Here is a 15641-nt window from a genome sequence, read left to right as displayed (position 1 = left end):
CCGTAGCAGAATTCCCATGATCAGAAAAAAAATGCCAAATCCCTAACCAGACAATGTAAAAGAAAAGCGTGCTTGAGTTGGTGTTGTTGCTTAAGGATACAATCCAGCCTTACATGTGCCGCCCTGTTTTCAAGACACAATTTGAGAGCGATCCTGGGCTCCTTGTCTGGGAAGCACCCACCGAAGGCGCATGGAGCTTCACTGGGTAGAAAGGTGGCTGCCACGTGTCCTCCCAGCAGGCCCGTTGGGTTGCTGTCATCAGGAGGAAGGGTGTTACTAGCTCATTTCGGGCAGTGTTTTGACAAGATGCTGGATGCGCAATCTCACCGAAGGGCTAAAAACAGCAGTGTACTCTCAGCACAGACAGGCTCCTTGAAGAGGTTTGCTGCCAAGCTCCGAAGTCTCTTGCCGCTCAGGAGCAGAGAGGCATTTTTTGATTCTGAGTTTTGTAACTTGGCCACGTACTTTCTAGCTGCTGGTATAAAGCGGTCCCTGAACACATGCTGCCAAATTTCAAGTTTCTGCTGGAAAATGTTGAAAAAACCAAACCAATGAGCAAATAATACGAAGCAGAAAAAAATCCTGCTCTTCCCTAAATTTATTTTCAGAAATTGCTGAGCTGTTTTGGTAGAAAGTTGAAAAGAATCAGTCTGAGGTAGAGATCTGACGGAAATTTTCAGGCATAATGATTAAAGTTTATAATCACAGAAATTTATCATCACAATATTTATAATCACAGGAAACCTGATGTTTACAACGGGAAAGTCTAGCTATCCTGACCCCAGGCGGTACAGCCAGTCCCTCTCCAATGAATTATTGCCCTCTGCTTAAAGAATTTGTGAAAATTGCTTTCAGGTGTGCTTGCCCATGAACGGAGTCATGCAAGTGCTGATCACCTGCCTGGAAAAACATAATTTCATGATTATTAGCAGTTTGTGCCCTTGTTGCTTTTCAGTTGGTGGGTAACGGCCCCTGGGGAGGTCTGGCTGCAGCTCTGTGCTGTGTCTGGGTACCAGCAGCCAGCAGAGGGGAGCCGACGGCCGCGCATCCATCTCCTCCCAGTGCAAGAAAGCACAAGCTGCAAAGGAATGAATGAATGTCTGCCTTCGCATTTCCAGCTGCTCTGATTTTCAGTTTCCCACTGTGTTGTGGAGGTGCTGGAAATGGGCTTTCTAGTGAATTAGGAAATTTAGAAGGGATGTGTTGATGACATAAATATACATGAATTCCTAACATGTCGAACAGTACACGTTCATGCCCTGAATATTTTATACTAGAAAACACATGACATGAAATTGTCTTAGAGCCTCTAAATCAGTCTTTAATAAAACAGCAGGTTAATGAACCAACATTTCAGACAAGATCTTGTGAGAGAACTACATAATCACATCCCTGCTAATTTTATTCTGCTGGAATATTCCCAGTGTCTCTTTTCATCACAAACCATAACGGGTCAGACATAAATGGACTGGAAAATACCATTTAGTGGCTGTTCCTCTCCCTTGCTTATGTGATGACTCTTGCTTCGCCTTCAGTTGGTTGAAGGAGTTTCTGATTTGTTCTGCCGGCAGATGGAGCCTGCACAGACCCTGCAATCACCTGCTGGATTTAAGAGGTAGCAGGAGAGCCACGCTCCCCTTACCAGCAGGAACCAAGAGCAGGAGGGCAGCGGCAGGAAGAGCTCCAGCAGTACGGGCTTGATGGATCGATGGAGAGAAGAGCACTGATTAGGGGTGAAGAGGGTCAGTGGTTACTGTGCAGCATCAAAAGGAGAAAGGGAGGATGCACCTTTTGCAGTGGCACTTTCACAAAAGCACTTATTAAGGTGAGAGAGGTGTTGTGGAAGAAGGGAGTAACACTTAGAAATATTGATGAGAGCGGCTTTTGGAGTGGATGGTGGCTGAAGATGGAGAATACGGATTAGTGAGGTTAAAAGGGTAGAAGGCCGAAAGGAGGCAGATCAAAAAGTGAGAGGGAGGAGGATGAACAATGACTGTGAGATGGGAGAAAGCACCAACCAGTGTGGGTTTCTGGTGCTGCCCGATGCTCTTGCTGTCCCTAGCTTGACAGTGGCTTGATTTTTATGGGATCACAGGATTATTCAGGTTGGAAGGGCCCTCATGAGATCATCTGATCTTTGGCATCATCTTCCCTTCCCCTTCTCTGCCTTGTCTGATTAAGGCTTTTCTGTCTCTTGTATGTAGTATTACCACAATGGTTTTGTGTAGATATAACTGCTATATTACAAATAATATAAAACCCCCTGTTACCCAGTGAGCTCAGGTTTGTAGATGCATGAGATCTTACACCTATGCAAAGGAAAAACAGAGATGAAAACAAGCAAAGAGGAAGTGTAACATTTCTTCTGACTTAAATGTGGTTGCATCCGTTTGTGTTGCCTAAATTCCCACTGTAGCAGCAAACTTCTGTGTTACCTAGTTGAAGTGTACTTCCTTGTTGTTTTGTACAAATTTCATCACAGGTGTCATGCAAATGAGAGGAGAAGTTCTATACCTGTATCTTGTGGCATGGAGAAGGTTTGCATCGCAGCCTCTGCTCAGACCCAGATAAATGCAATTCCTGGAACGCTGCGCTCATTTTACAAGAGCAAGCATTCAGCTTCCCTAAATTACCTATTAGCTCCAGGAGGGCTGTGTTCCCTTTGTGTTTTGTGTTATTATTCTCACTATTATCTTTATTATTTTCAGACTTGCCTTTGCTTTCTGAGATTTGATAGGATACTCCTACCAAACACCACAATCACTGCTTTAAAACCACGCTGCCCTGCTGTAGTCAGCAGGACTGATGGGCTTTAAAGAAACTGGCTGTGCCTAGAAGGTGGAAAAACTGCTTCTCTGGAAGAAGGAGGAAAGTAATTCAGAAGGAATAGGGTGTACTTCATCCTAAAATACCAGGGTCATCAATGCAGAGAGTAAGATGAAGCAGTGATTCTCCGCTCAGCTGGGGTGGGGGCAGCAGGGGTGACTGCCCAGCCTTTCCCTTTTCCCTCGCCAGACCTACGGGGAGTTTGGCAGGACTTCTATCCCCAGGAGCCAGAGTTTCAAATAATTTTGCCGAAGGACTACAGCACTCCCATGCAGGGCTGATGGGGTTGTCTCAGCACCACAGCTGCTCAGATCAAGGATGGGAGCCAAAGCTGCTTCTGGTTGCCTGGATTGCTGCAGGTTTTGACCTTGTCAGTGGGGGTTCATGATTGCCATTGGAGAGTCTTTCTTGCTGCAAACAAGCGTTTCTAACTCTTCTTTTATTCAGGAGAATCATGCTCTGGAAAGACAAAGTGTACGTGCTGAAGGGGGAAGAAGACAGACACTGATCTGTTGTGTTCTGCCACTCTTTACTAAATTCCCTCTTTCTCCTCAAAGTGAGCTCTGTTTAAGGGTCTGTGAAGCAGACAGATACACACACACATACATATATAGAAATAGCGCCAGTGCTCAGGCCATCATTCTTTATGGAAAGCAATTTTAGCTCCCCTCTCCATCCACTGCAGATGATTTTTAAAGGGCAAATGTCATTTGCTCAAGGCAGGTTAAAAAGCCTTTCTCTGTGGGTTGACTAAGCCTTTCAAGTACCTTCTGTGGGCCACAATTAATGAAGCACAAAAGAATAATCATCTGGCTCTTTAGAGAAAATGAAATTATAGGCTGTTATGAGCCAAAGTGCTGTGGTTTTCCCAATGTCTCCTTCCACTTGATCCAAAAGAAAATTCTTAACAGAAAAAAAAAAATTGCACTTGAATGTTTAGCTGCTACGAGTGGTTAAGCCTGGATGGAATGTGCATACAATTTTTCATATTAGAAATATACTTTCCTTTAAGAGCTCTTTTCCTGTGTTTTCTGCAAAGTGAAGTGGGAATGAAATCAGCAACAAGTCAAATTTTAAGTTGTGAACCTTAATTTCTGAAGATTATTAAAATTTGACAAAATGGAGTCATCCACCCTGAATAGGAATCACTGGCCTGAGCCAGGAAACACTGGATATATTGGAAAAAACCATAATCTTAAGGCCTTTTGCCTGATTTTCAAGACCTAACTGTGAACACGCCTCTGGATGCATTTCTAAGCCCTCTTTGGGCTGCTCTTCACAGCTCAGAGAGATGTCTTCAAGATGCTTCATTATCCACAGGGCAGGCAGGTGGCTGAGCAATGACTGAGCAACTGTGCTACTGTAAAACAAAAAAAAGGCAATAAACTGGGTTTCCTATAGAACAAAGACCCTTCAAAAGTAGAAAGATGGTGTTCATGTTAAGCACGCACCGGCAGGCTCAAGTGCTCACAGACCTCATGTGAGAGCCAGGCTCCAACTGAGGGGCAGAGCGTGCCACTGCACAGCTATAACCTCAAATATATTACCTGCTCCACGGCACGATAACACCAGTGACTGAGGGTTTTTGTTCAGTACAGATTCATAGCCATACAAACAAAATCTTTCTTTAAATCTTCCATCAGCATTTCCCTAAGTTTCTACCTCCATCGTTTGAATTTCATAGACATATTTCTTACAGGCAGCAGAAATGGAGCCTGGCCTTTGCTGAGAAGGAATACAGGTACCTTCTGCCTCGACCTTGAGTCTCCCGTGTGGTACACCCACCGGTTTACAGAGGTGTACTGAGATTTCTCTCCAAGTCTCCTTCCCAGCTAACCCTGTTGTGCATCAGTACTGTCGTAAAACTGTACCTCTAGAGTCAGTCTTTCATGAAACCAGACTTTCTTTCTCATGCTCTGCACGTCTTCATGTGTAGCTTTTTTGCGTTGTAGCTGCAATAAACTCTCAGAGGAATATCCCTGGCAGTTTGGCCACATCTCTGCTGCCAGCCATCAAACAATAATCTTGGATGTTATTCTAGCATCTGGGATGACTCATTACTGTAGAAATATTTGAAATTCTCCCAGTCCCATCACTCTGGACCGTCTATATGGGAATGAGTTACATTTCCCAGAATATCAATATCAGGTTAAAAGACAACTGTTTATTGATTCTGTGTCTTGACTTGATACTGGGAGTTCAAATATTTACAGACTTTCACCTTGTAAGACTCTTTTCATTATGGAAAGCAAGTTATGCAATTTAAAGTAAGTGCAAATTAATGAGATGAAGAGCTCAGAGTGTTTCTCCAAATTAAAGAAGCACTAAAATTTTATTAGGCATGTAGGTACAGTTAAAGTTAACAAACCAACACAACTTTGATTCAGCTTGGTGTACCAGCCACAGACTACTAAGCACTCCAATCTGCAATGGGACTAGTTCCATTTTACCTGAGCTACAATTCCTCTTACATATCTTTATGGAGTCACCTCTCCAAAAACTACAGGTGATTACACAAATTTAGTTATGCTTGATTGGAAATTCAGGGGTCTCAACACATGGTTGCATTTTGGAGCTAACTGATGAACCAGAGATCAAATGAATGTGAATTCTTTGGCTGCACAGGTGATTTGGTTACCTATAGAGTTTTTTCTTGCGTCATGTCAAGCCTCATTTTTCATTTTGAATGTAGTGTGTTTCATGAGTCCATGAAGCCTTTATCTGACTTCTACTCTGCTTCAGCACTTGCTTTATATCCTACATAAGTTTCTAACTGTGATAGTCTCTCTAAATGGAACTGTAAGTAATTTGCTGAGCAATAGGTGAATTAAGCTAGTTTTTAACTAAGTCCCTCTATATCAAACCAGAATGTAACTTTACTAATGTGTTCTACACATTGGAAAGAGTGTAGATGGACTCACTTTGCAATGATAGGACATTCCCAACCTCATGCCACTGGCCACCACCCTCCACAGATACCTCCTGAAAGAGTTTTCTCTCCCCATTGTGAGTTCTGCTGTGTGGGAAACCCTCAAAACCTGCAGAAATAGAGGAACGTTTTGCTAAAAATGCTTGTCTCCTAATCAGAGAACTCCCGAATGCTCCCATGACTAAAGCAGCAGTTGGATGGAAATCCCAAGTGCTATTTTCCTTGTTTGTTCTGATTCAGCCTCATACAATTCGAGGTCTTGCCAACGCACCTTAATCACTTGAGTTTTCAGTGAGTGCTATATCGAAATTCAGCCTTCAAATCCCCATTTTATTGCTAATTGTGGAATAGGCAGAGAAAATATAAACCCAAAAGAAAATCATGGGAGCAAATCATACCACCCCACAGCCGATGAGCAGAGATCTTCCTTCCTGAAGTTCAGTATGTGGAGAGGTACAATAGAAATTTTACTGCTTATCTTGTTTATTTTGCAGTCTTGAGAGTAATTGGAAAAGATGTTGGGACAGAAGGAAGGTTCCTTTCAGAATTTTAATTTCAGCTGTCAGCTGGTAATTTGCTTTTCCATTTTCTTGTGTTTTCTGGGTTTATTTAGTGATGGTTTTTTATCAGTTAGGTTGATGGTTGGACTAGATGATCTTAAAGGTCCCTTCCAGCCTAGACAATTCTGTGATTCTATGATTCTGTTTTTCATGGATGATTCGGTGCAGGTGGAAGAGTAGCGCTGCTGTACAAAACTCACTGTGTCCTGACCGGTGTTGGTGTATAAGTAGATCAGTTTACTTGGGTGTGCTCAGCCTGTGGTTGAGAGCTTGCTCGCAGGGGCAGCTCGGTGGTAGCCTGGCTCTGATGGCTCCAACACTGTAGAGTATCCCCTCTGGGTAAACATCTCCTTGTGCATGTAGTGCCTGTGCCCTGATGACACTGGGCTAATTTCTGGCATTTTGCGGCGTTTCTGGGCACTGTTGGACTCAGTACAGCTGTGTCCTTTCAACTGCACCCTCTAGCTTTTTCTTTATCTCAGATGTCTCCCTGCATCTTTCCCTGCCAGACTAATGAGACCTTTGGCATCTGCACCTTCTTCCCCAGGCAACTCCTTAAATACTGTAATCAAGACAGCAATCTGAGAGGAGGATCAGACTGATTGTAAGTGTTTCTCCTTTTATTTTTCTCCCGTTATCCCTTATATTACATTGCCCAGGAAGGGGAACTGGGATAGTAACAGATCACAGCCTAACAGAAACATGCTCCAACAGGTTTGGCCACCCAGAAACACCCACAAAATGTTCTGGCTCGCGCTATTTTTTTGTATTTTGTGACCCACTGAATACCAAATCTAAATGTGAAATACTAAAATAACACAGAAACTTTTAGAAAAAAAAAAAAAAAGGTTCTGTGTGCCCTTAACATGCAATTAACAATAATAAATGATTCTGTAAAGCATTTGGATCATTCAGGATGGTTTCTAACACATTTCTTTAGCACTACAGAGGCTTATATTAATATCAACATCCTCAATGTCAGGCCAGTCTAACCTCACAAACAATCTAATCTTTCTCATTTCCTAAATATCAAAACACTCTTCTGACCTTCCAGAATCATTCCAATATGACAAATTAACACATCTCAGTACTTTTTCTTTTGGTGAGTTAACAAGTACTGAGGTTTGTTTTTGTGGCAAAGGCAAATCATTCCTCCTTCCACTGTGATAATTAATAGTGTCCTCTACCAGTTCAGGCTCACAGGAGACCTGTCACTTTCTATGACTTGTACAATTATGATCAACATCAGAGAGTATGCTCCTGCTTAATTTCCTTAATAATGAACACCAGTTCTTTTACTGTGACTGCTGAAGCTGAATGGATGCTTTTTAAAGCAATAATTGATGTGTACAGTACTATTCATCAGCACCTTTAGATGCTTATTCTTTAACATTAAATAGCTGGTGATACTTTAAATTCTGCCTTGGACTTTTAGATAAAATGTTACTGTCTTTATGAAAGCCTGAAGAGGAATGTTATACAGAAGGTGCAGAAAGTCAAATTATAGTTGAACTATTTAATAGTTTGAGATTTCATGGATGTAGCTTCAATGGGGTCCTGTGGAATCAGGCTTGCTTCGCAGTGGTCATCATAATTTACTGGCCAGAGACAACAGTTGCAATGTGGTTTATCATGATTCAAATAATCTGGTGAGCGTTAAAGTCTGACACTATTGCTTTAAACCTGCAGCATGCTCTGGAAGACCTCAAATCCTGGAGACCTTCCTACATGCACAGTATGGCATGTAACTGCCCTCCTGGCGTGGTTTCTCTGGAGGAAGGCTCTCTGTACCTCCTGCTTTAGCATCTTTAAAGTTATGATTTTGGAGGTGCTATGCCTTCCTTCAGAGGGTCTCAAAGACCTTCTCGTCTTTGCTAGATGCAGTACAGTTAGCAGCCATGGCAGAGCAAGACAGTTGTGTCTCTGGATGTAGCTACAGATATTAGGGCAGGAATTCTTTGTGATACTAAAAGTCATCAATTTATACTTTTCTGTGTAAGCATCTGTAGATGTACTAAGGTTTCTAAGCTCCAGGTTCCCAATAAGCTCCCAGTAGAAGCTGGTGGCTGGAGGCTGCAGCAAGCTTTCTGTTTCTGAGCTGCCCACAAGGGCTGGGGGAGCATCTTGCATTTCTGTTTGAATGTTTCCTGAGGCAGCGTCTGGCAGCGGGGCTGGAGCAGTCTGCTCATGGCATCTTCCCTAGGTCCCAGGGCGAGGTGTGGGGTGGGAGAAGGGTCCTTCTCCAAGTGCAGCCATTGCCAGCGGGGAGGTGGCGCACCTGAGATAACAGCAAGTATGGAAGGAAAATGCTCAGCAAAGAGTTTAGAGGAAAACAGCCCAGACACTACTGATTGGGTGTGTAAGACTGGCAAAGGATTTACCAGGGTTTATCATTTCTGTACATAAGAGTATTAGAAAGGGCTTATTTTCTGAAGCTGTGATTAGAGTGAGAATCCTCAGTGTCGCGTTGATGGTCCCTTGGGTCTGGAGTGATTCCTAGGATTTGAAAGAGCAAAGGGGAGATTACAAAGAGAGGGGGCCAGTGGAGACCTTGACAAATTGTTCAGCATGTGGTCTCTGACCCCCAGGAAAGATTGAGGACGTGGAACAAGCATGGGCTGAGAAAACAATTGCAAGGGGAAAGCAAGAGGAGAAAAAAACCCTGCAGCTGGTTGTAGCAAGAGCCATCATAAAAACAGAGCCATGTCCCTTGGGGCTGCACATCACTCCATGCTCTGCCCTCAGGCAGTACAAAGCTCTTCCCATACCTTATCCTGTAGCTCTGGGCTGTCTGAATAGTTGCAACACTACAACATTAAATCTGTAGCCAGCTGGAGGTTTAGAATTAGTATTTGAAACCTGTCCCCCTTCTTTTTTTTTTTTTTTTTTTTTTTTTGTTAGAGGAAATGGTTTCATAGGCAAGAGGTTACAAAGAGCTCACATTTTTTGAGAAATTGTCTTGACAGCCATCCCAAATACATTTTTGGTTAAGTTTATTTCAAGTAGCAGATGTGATCTGAGGTATCTTTCAAGATCAAAACCATCCAGAATGAGTGGCCAAGGAGAGCAACTGATAAAACATGTCTGAAGGCATGCACAGAAATTGTGAGGATGTGATAATCCTGAGAAGGCTCTTGAGATGTGCCTGTTTCTATAGGTGGTGGTGGTGATGATATATACTAGTGTACTGCCCATATCACTGATTCCAGATGGGTTCTTTCCAGCCTTTCTACAGGAAAAAATGACTTGATGTGGCACAACTGACTGCTTTCAGTCCCAAAAGGCAACATGGCACGGCCCATGAGGGTAGCACGCATGAGACCTGGACTCTCTATTTACCTTTCCTTCCAGCTCACCATGTGTCTAGTTGAATCCTGCTGTGCCACTGGCTCTCTTCGTGTATTTGGTTGGGGTTTTTTTGGGGGGTTAGCCATGAGGTCCTTAGGATTCATAGCCTTGGGCTTGCAAGCCTTGTGTCTGTACAGCTCCCATTGGGCCCTGGTCTCATCCACAGGCTTCAGGGTGATGGTGTTGGTACGATAATGCCAAAGTGATCTGGGGAGAGAAGGGCCGCTGCTGTTTTCCAAAACCAAAATCTGTATGTTGGGGTCTCCTGCATCTCCTTTACTTTGGACTGAGTATCTGGCTGCCTCTGAGAGACCCTGGTCTCTCTACTGTGCTTAAAATACATCAAGTAAATGGGAAAGAGAAAGATTTTAAAGCATCCCAAACACGTCACACCTCATCCCCCCTAATTGGGCCACCCTGAGGGTACAAATCCCGTGATTTATTTAGGTTCAGTGCCTACTGAAAGTGAGCTTTTCAAGTCTGGGAGCGGAACCAATGCTGGGTGACTTAGGTGCCTACTCACTGAATTCACATATCCACTTCTTACCATGAGCAACTGCTTATTCATCCACAAGGTGAAATGTAATAATTTAAAAATGCCAAAACAATTGCAAAGAGCAAACACCAAAAATTATATCTAGATGATTCACAAATGGAAATAAATAAATATACAACATAAATTATGCATTGCAGTCATTTGTTCAACTACAGTAATAATGTTTTTGTGGGCAGGGATAGTTACTCTTACTTGTACAAAAGAAAAAAATGGTACCCTAACAAAAACATTCCCAGGAAATGAATATTTATTCAGATTATGACATTACCCAACATTTTTTGGAAACCTTGAAAACTTTTAAAAATATATTCAGTAACATATTTCTTTTAGGAATTAGTAATGCAATTTTATTGTTCTCAGATAGTATGTGGGAACTCTTTAAAAGTAACCCCGACATTACACTCTCCCTAGCCCCATATGGGGTCTCTTTTTTGGAGGCATTCCACTAACAATGTAAAAATGTCTTATGTGAAAGCGGCCTGTCTTTCTGACCCTGTCAGCTCAATCAATCAGCTGCACATTATTAGACATGTGTGAATTGACAGATTCCATATTGCCTTATTGTCACTGTCTCTGCAATACTTCATTTCACTTGTAATTGTGACTCCGGGTCTCTGCAGCCATCAGCAGCTTTGCTTCCTATCATGCCCAGTTATCTCTGCCAGTGCTGTGCTGAGAGGAAAGGGTTTTAGCCCTAGCAAGCCTAGGCAGGACAGGCTTCAAAACAAGAAAAAATTGGAATTGGTTTAAAAAACAGAGCCTCTGAAAATGAACCATCCTTGCAAATGCAGTGTAAAAATGGTGGATGCCTCTCAAACTGCCTTCATACTGCCTGAGACTATTAATCCTCCCAACACCGCTGTGGCTTACAGGAGGATTTCCCTTGTTCCTGCATACCAGGTCACCTGCACTGTACAGGAAAGGATTCAGCTTCAGAAAAAAACAAGATTAAACCTCATGCAATCCCATCACAGGGCCGTGCATGCATAGCTCTCCTGCATCCCAGACTGTCTTACTAAAGCACAGTTCTTCCCACTGTTGTGGCAGACAGAACATCCCTATTAACACATGCCTTTCTGTAGCAATATGTTTTATTTTGTTCAGGTGTCCTGGTTTCAGCTGAGATAGATAGGGTTAATTTTCTTTCCAGTGGTTGCTGTGTTTTCAGATTAGTTACGAAAGCTGTGCTGGTAATGCATATTGTTTTAGTTGTGTCCAAGTGATGTTTGTACTAGTCAAGGACTTTTTTCAGCTTCCCATAGAAGTTGAGAAGGAGCATAGACAGAGCAATGGAATGGCCAGTGGAATATTCCATACCAGAGATGTCACACTCAGTACGTAAATGGAGATTGGCTGGGGTGGGGTGAAGCTGTAATCTCCGCTTGGGTCAGGCTGGGCAACCAATTTACCAGACAGTGAGAGTGACTTGTATCTTGTATATTATTTTACTATGATGATGATGATCATTATTGTTATTTTCCTTTTCTGTTATTCTATTAAACTGTCTTTATGTCAGCCCACAAGGTGGGTTTTTTACCCCTTTCCCCTCCTTTTCTCCCTCTTCTCCCTGCCATTCTAGGTGTGTAAGGGGGGGTATGAGTGAGAGGCTGCGTGCTCCTAGTTGCTGGCGGGGGTTAAACCATGACATCAGGAAAAACGGGGATAAAAACAACCATTCATTAATGAAAACACATAGGAAGAAATTTCAGAAACTGCTTCTGGGCAATTCTTGGTTTTTGTTGTTGTTCTGAAAGAAAAATTGAAAGATGTCAAAGAAAATGTTTGACAATAATGGGAAAATATTTATTTCTGCCACCATTCTTTCTGTAGGCAAAAGCCAGTAATTTCCCTTGTGTGTTGTCCATAATATGTACTTGGCTGGAGCTGGGTGAAAGAATGGCTCCCTGGTGTGTGCAGGAGCGCTTCTGGTGGGGTGGGCATCAGGCATGTCCACCAGCACAGCTGGGGCAGTGTGGGACACTGAGTGGGACCTGTTCCTGCAGGGTGCAGCCGCTGTCCTGATGATGCTTCTCTGGCAGCTCTTGTTGCACTCCGGGCAAATATGGTCACATATTCAGGTTGTTCCTCTGTCTTACCCACAGTGTTTTCAGTTTCCAGTGCTGATAAGGAAATATTTCCCTTCCACTGTAACAGGATAAAGGGCTTTTGTCAGTGTGTCCAAACAGCGAATAAGCACGTTAGGAGAGTAAATTGGCAGTAACTGAAGCCCTAAAATTTTGCAGCAAGGAATTAAATGCCATAACTACCATTACACTGCGATCACATTTGCTACATCTGCTTATTATCTCATATCTGAGAAGGTAAATGGTGCCAGGATCCGCTCTCTGAGCAAAACTGGCATAGGCTAGCCCTGCGTTTGGAGAGGAGGAGAGCCAGCTTTGGAGCACCAGAGTGCAATAGCACAGCACAGCCTGGCCATGTCGGTAATGACATGCTCTCTTCTGCTTCAAAATAGAGACGCGTTGAAATAGAAACTGCACTGAAATCCGCTGCTGGAAGTACCTCCTGGATGTGTCTCCGTGCCAATCCCTGAACCCTTCCTAGGAATTGCAGGGGGTGGTGGTAGATGGCCTGGCCAAAACTGCACCTGGGAGCCTCCTACCAAGGTGACCTTCTTCAGTTTACTAATGTGGATGTGGCTGGTTTTGGCAGAGGAAAAGAAGGATACCTACCAAAGGAGACAATCAGTAGGGCTAAAGATGAATGAGAAGGCAGCAGTGGAAAAGAGGCAGAGGCTGCAGAAACACGGGATGAAAGGAACACAGTGACAGGTTTTGCAAAGGGTTTAAGAGGTAGTACAGGCTGCTATTGATAAATGTGACAGATATCAAGGAAAACATGAGATTTGTCATGCAGATGTCCTTGGGATCCAGAGGCAAATTTTTTTGGAGTAGACATCAGCCATCAGTCCTTCTCTTTTGCTTCCGTCACGGCCTCTTCCAGTTACAACAGTGATTTAGATCAATTGCAAACAATGTGTGATGGATTAACTCCTGACATCAGTGTGACAGTGAGAGCTCTTTGCTAACTTTTAGACGAGCAGCTGCTGTAAAAAAAATTAAGCTCCCTCTGAGCTACACAAGTTATGTCCGTACCAATAGACTAAAAAAGACAAGGATGTGGGGCCGCGCTGGCAGGAGGCTGTCCATACTGTGGCACTGCTGGCACGTCCCTGGCACAGCCTGGGCACGGTGCGTGGGTGAGCAGGATCCCTCCCTGTGGGCAGGGTGGGCACTGGGGACAGCAGAGTTTAGCTTTTTGGGTGCAAGCCAAGCCATGCCATTCACCCTCCGAACCAGACAATGTTCAGGGCACGAAATGGGTAGGGCATTTGAGCAAAAAAAAAAAGAATTAATTCACATTTCCATGTATCAGGACAGCAATGGAAAGGCTAACTCTGTTTACAGAATGGTTCTTTGCTGCCTACAAAAGTCATGCTATAGAAAGCTAGTTGAACTACAACATAAAACCAAGACTTGTTCTTTTTGGTTGTTTTGTACAGCTTTCACCTAGGTAAAAATATTCTTTTTTTTTTTTTTTCCCCATTAATTTCTTGTAATTAACAAAAATCCCCATAGAAATGCCATCCATGGGAGATGGCTTCTCAGTAAAATTCTTCCCTTGGGAAAAAAACAACCCAACAACCCACAAACAGAAAAAAATAACAATATTTCTTTGAAAACTGTTGTATACACACAAATTGTTATGTTCTCCTTTGTGCACTTACTCTTCTCCAAGAGATGATAACACTTTCGGTATATGGTTAACTTTTTTAAAAGAAGCTGTAACTATTCACCTATCCTTGTGACCTGAAAAATATAGTAAAGTGTTTTTATTTTTCCCAGCAGCTCAGTGTTCACAATTTTTACAATGCTCATGATACTATTATTTTACAAAGGTTTTTTTCTCCAGCACTTCTATTAGAAAAGCTGCTTCTTTATACATAAAGTTGTAATAACTTCACGTGCTCCTGATGCTATGTCACTGGTGGAAAATATTATAAGATTTTGTATTATATGATTTTCCATTAAAAATACAGTGCAATTCACTGTGCTTAAAGGAACATTAATATAAAACGAAAACTGATTATTATAATCAAATGTGGTATCCATTTCACAAGGAGGAATTTCATGACCAACAATTAATTATATGCAGGAGATGAGTACATGCAAGTAAAACACAGACGTGACTTGGATACAATACTCGCGGCAGCTCGTCGCCTGGGCATGACATTTGAAATCTGTATCCCAACCGTAATCTTTTGGACTTAAATTCACATGTAGAATAAAAATTAGATAGGGCAACAGAACTCGGAATAAGGGATATTTTCCAACTGGGAATAAAAGGTATGCTTCTGTCCAGGGGTGGTGGTTACTATTTTCCAGACAATGTTGATGGGCTCATCAACATGGTGACGTAAATTCAGCACACTCAACGGGGCTGAAATGGGATACTAACCCTGACCTGCTGCTCACTGCTATGCAGTGATATGGATGCAGTTTCACAGAGGAAGCACAAACATAGTAGTGTCAATAGGTAATTTACAGATCAATAGGTATTTTACAGATTATCAGCAACGTACCAAGACCCTTTCTAGATCAGAATGCAAACCTTCAGCAACTTACTTCAATTAAGACTTAAGTCATACACTGAAACCTGTTGCTACACATGAAGAAGTGTTGGTCCACTTTAGCTGGTCGTTTATCATTTGATTTTTGCTGATTTGTGACCGAGAACCCAAGTACCCTGCCTTCACATGAGCGAAATAATAGTGATCAGGAAACTATAATTTTTAATTTCTCTTGCTAATAGAATAAAAGCTTTGTGAACATAGGGGAAGGGAAGGGCTGCATCTGGGGTGAAACAAAGCTTTTTGTTCTACAAGTTTTCCCTTGTGCTTGGTGTTTATTGCGTGCAGGAGGAAAATACCCTCCAGCAAGTTGCAATGATCCTGACGTAAATCAGACCATTTTTCAAGTAATTTGTTACAGCCAGTTCTCATTAGGAGGATCTTAATTAGTTGACAAGACCTAATGATCTGCATTTGTTTCTTTCATAGTTTACTAATTGCCACTTTGTAAGACTGTCACTTTAGAGATTTTCTCGGCTTCTTTCCTGGTGAGTTCTTACCCCTGAGCCTAGGGGGATGCTCGCTCTCCTAGGCTGAACCTACAAGAATGACTGCTTGGACAGGACTCCATAAACAGCCCCTGTTACATCAAGGAGAAACTACACGAGGTGGGTATAGTTCTCTACTTACTGTGAAAAAAGGTGCTGATGATCCCCATCCATATCACATGGTATTGCCCTTGAGGACCTAAAGCGTATGGGTTCAGCTGGAGTTTGTTCAAAACCCCCACCTGCCTGTTTCTTAGACTGTCATCTCAATTCTGGTTTAGAA

This window comes from Numenius arquata, chromosome 9 (assembly GCF_964106895.1).
Source record: "Numenius arquata chromosome 9, bNumArq3.hap1.1, whole genome shotgun sequence".
Taxonomy (NCBI): Eukaryota; Metazoa; Chordata; class Aves; order Charadriiformes; family Scolopacidae; genus Numenius; species Numenius arquata.
Note: the sequence above shows the minus strand (reverse complement) of the source record.